Consider the following 4,524-nt stretch of genomic DNA (forward strand, 5'->3'; position numbering starts at 1 on the left):
TAGATAAAATTTTGATCAAGAGCTATTACTTTTTTGCATGAGATTTTGTTTTTCTCCATGAAGAGGGCTGGAAGAGACGTGGAAGAAGAGGAATAGTTGGAAACGTGGGAAAAACCATGGAGAAAATAAGAAAAAAATAAAAAATTTAAAGAGCATTTTTAGAGGTATAATTTCTAGTTGCCATTCTTGCATTTTTCCTTGACATATATATCAATTTTAAAAACTTGTTTGATCTTAGTCACAACCACCCTCATTTGTTCAAATTTTTTGGAGTGAAACATTTGAAACTTAGAAAGGAATACTTTTTTAAGGCATTTTTCAACAAAAATGCTTTAAAAAAGCTTTTTTTTTTTTTTTTGCTTCATTCATTTGGTTTTTGGTTGGAAAAACATTTTAAAGGCATTTTCCAACAAAAACACCTTAAAAAAGCTTTTTTTATTGATTTATTTAGAACTTGGAAGGGAATTATTTCAAGGAATTTTAAAAAAAAAGCCTTAAATAATCATATTTTATTTTTTAATGGGATTATTTAAGGCGTTTTTGGTTGAAAAATACCTTAAATAATCTTGTATTTTTTTAAAGGGAATTATTTAATCTTGGTAAATTGTTTAAGGTATTTCTGGCCAAAAATGCCTTAAATAATCTTATTCATTTTTTAGGGGATCATTTAATACTTATTTGAATAATGGTTTATTTAATGCATTTTTCATGCCAAGCATCATTAATTGCAAAATTAGAAAAGTTCAGCAGCAAAAACCTACAACTTATTTGTAGTCACTTTCAAACATGCTTTTTAAAATAATAATAGCTATTTCATACATTTTTTATTTAGGTTAAATTTGAAAATAATGCAATTTTTTCCCCTGGAATCCTAGAATACATAGGGAAAGGTAGGTTTTTTGTTTTGAAACTTTTGGTACTATTAGGTATCTATCACTTTCCCCCGAATCGAATTATCCTGAACCAAACATTGGAATCAAATACACACTAATAAGATTTCAAAATAAATTTTATGAATTCCCCTAAACCTTTTAAGGGTATTTTCATAAATTAACCTTTCCAAGGTCGAAATTTCGCAGAAAGCTTCATATCATGTTTTTAAATTATGTGGTAATTGGTGGTGCTTTCAAAACCTTAACCGTACCTCAAAAGGTGTGAATTATTAAAATATCCTTTAGTTGTAACTTTGTAATTTGACCTTATCGAGGTCAAATTTTCATGAAAGCTTCCAGATTGTAATTTATTATTATTTGAAGATTATTAGTGCTTCAAAGTCTTAAAAATAAAGAAAGGAGCATTGTTTTCCAAAAATATGGCCTAAAAACTTAAAACTTTCCAATGGGGGTTAAAATGGTCTTTTCACTTGTTTTCAATAGCATTAAAAATCCAATCTGTAATAGTGAGCATTTTTAATCATAGGATGATCTTGAAGGGGTTGGATCCAATGGTAAAAAATGGCTCCTTGCAAAGAAAACAAGGGAGAAATATCAACATTTGGATGAAATTTTGATTAAGGGTTATTACTCTTTGCATCATATTTTTTTTCTCCATGAAGAGGGCTGAAAAGGACATGAAAGAGAAAGAGCAACTAGAAACATGGGAAAAACAATGGGGAAAATAAGTTTGGAAAGCATTTTTAGAGGTATAATTTCTAGTTCCCATTCTTGCACTTCATTGCATTTCTCATCACATTCTCATATTTGCTTCTTTTTTTATATAGAAAATTAATAGTTGCTGTGTTTTTAGCTTCGAATTTGATCCAAAAACTCAATCAACTATTCCATAGCTTGATTTGAGACAAGTGATCAAAGAAAACAAAAACCAATCCACCACTAAAGCCATTTAGAGGTTTGGCGAAGCATGGATCTACCATGGCCAAACTTTAGTTTGGTTCCCTTTGATGATTTATGTGCTCCCAAATGATGTTTATGATGATCAAATGGTTAGTTTACTTGTTATTTGTAGGAATTTTGGCTAGTTAATGGTGTATGTTTGGTGTTTGCCAATATGTGTTTGTTTTCATGGTTTCTTCATTTTGTTAGTTCATTACATGTTTGCTAAATTTCCTCTCATGGTTTAAATACCTTTATGTGATGATTTTACAAGTAATTGATGCATGCCTAGCAAAGAAAAAGTTGTGTGATTTGAGGAATTGCCAAGAGGATGTTCGCTCGAGCCATAAGAATGGCTTGGCCAAAACTTCCAAGGTTGATTAATGGCTAAATGTTGATTGATTCATAAGTTTTAGCTTGTGCTTTTGCATAATTCTTCAAGTTTTCAATATGTTGGATTTAATTTTCTTTTAACAATATGTTGGTTTTATAGATTGTTTGGTGAATTTTATGTTTATTTACATGAATTTGAAAAGAAAAAAATGGTGAAACATGTCTTTAAAATTTTTTAAAAAGTTGAGTTTAATCCATTTTTCACTTGTTTCCATAAACACATCATGTTCGTAATTTAGTTCTGTAAATGTTTTAAGTTGTAATCAGTTTGTTCCCTTGTCATGTATTTGTTATGAATGGATATTTACATTTTTACCAATGGCAGTCTTGTAATTTACTTTTCTCACATGCATAATTCCATGAAACCTCAAATTTAAAACCTTAAACCTTAAAAACCTTAAGCCCTAAACCCCAAATCTTAAACCTTAAATTTCAAACCCTAAATCCCTAAACCTTAAAAACCTAAACTCTAAATCTTAAACCTTAAAACATACCCTAAACCTTAAAATCAACCCTTGACCATCCATGCATTTTTATTTTATTTTTATTTTATCATACATACTTAAATCATCATGCATTTGTATTATGCCATTCATTCATTCATTTTTAGTATGTTCATGCACACCATGCATATGTTTTCAAAAAAACACTTTTAAATAAGATAATATCTTAACTAAATATAGTATTCGAGATCTAGCTTAATTATAAGGGGACTCTTGGTGGTTATTACTTACTTGAGGTGTTATCTCGATCTTTCTAAGGGCATTTTAAAATCCTTTAAATTAGAGATATTTTGAAAATTTTACCTAAATATAGGGGTGTGAAAAAGTGTCATGATATTTATAGTGTTTTCACTTTGATCCAAAAATAAAATGTTATGTTTTCAAAAGGTTGATTTACTTTCAAAAAGAAAAGAAAATTCAAGGTTTTGGAATGAAAAAGGAAATTAATTTCTATACACTATAATGAGACCATTCTTATCAAAATTCAAGGATAGTATGCAATCAATTGCTACCGTCTTTGATGGGTACTATAGGGGTACTAATTCTTTCCCACGCGTAATTGACTCCCAAACCCTAAATATGATTTCACATACCTTAATTTGTTTTTTTTTTAATAAAAACTTTAAATCTTTTAAATGTTTTATGAAAAAGGACAAAAGTTTTGGGTGCCTAATCACACCCTAAAAAAGTTTTATGGTAACTCTTTTTTTGGTTTTTTATTGAAAATGCTTTTATGCCCTCGTTTTTCTCATGACCCCTTCATCTAATGCTCGGGTTCCTACCTGGTCATCAATCTATATTTTTGTTGGGGCAACTCTTTTATCTCTAGTGTATAGAATGGAGGTGGCTTTGCCAATTGAAGTAGAGATTCTTTCATTAAGAGTATTAATAAAAGTACAATTAGAAGAAGAAAAAAGGCTTGCAGCACTCAGTTATGGTCAACGTATTAGAAAAGAATGATAAGGACACATAACAAGACGATGAAGCCCAAATACTTTCATGAAGGAGAATTAGTTTTGAAAAGGATATTACGAAATTAGCATGATAATAAAAAAAAATGGACACCTATTTAGAAAGGTCTATATGTGATCAAAAAGGCATTCTCAAACGAAGCACTAATCTTGACATAAATAGATGAGGAATTACCAAATCTTGTGAATTCAGATGCTGTCAAGAAATATTTTGCATAAAAAAAGACAACAAATAACAATCAAAAAAGAAAGAAAGAAAATGAGGATCTTGGTTAAAACCCTAAAAAAGGATAATTTGTGTCATAAAGGATACCTGAGTTGAAAACTTGAAAGAATGGCTTAGATATAAAGAAAAAACTAAAGAAATAATTTGGCCATAAATTTGAAATACAAGAAAAGTATGGGGCAACGACATGTTCTGTGGAAAGAAACAGGAGAAAGATCATCAATTGATAGGTTATAGGGTGGGATAGAGGTTAGATAAGTTAGCATTAATCAAGTTGTTAATGAGAATGGCTTTTGAACGAAGATTAGGAATGAATAATCCATCCTAATGTTTATTATTTGAAAATTTGAAAACATAGGTCCTTGATACCATTTCATTTATCCCAATTTCTTATTACATTGAATTGTACATTTGTTTTCTTCTTTCCCAAAATTTATGAAACTAAATTATCCAAGATTTTAATAAAAACCCTTTTTTGTTTTCCTTGTTCAACCATTGACTGAAAAAGAGGTTGCATTTAACATGGCATTGTTGATAATGAATGATAATTCTCATAACTAAACTTGAAGCATGCATAAAGGTTTTTGGATAGCAAAGAT

This window comes from Durio zibethinus, chromosome 4 (assembly GCF_047325235.1).
Source record: "Durio zibethinus cultivar Kanyao isolate XHJ-2024 chromosome 4, ASM4732523v1, whole genome shotgun sequence".
NCBI lineage: Eukaryota > Viridiplantae > Streptophyta > Magnoliopsida > Malvales > Malvaceae > Durio > Durio zibethinus.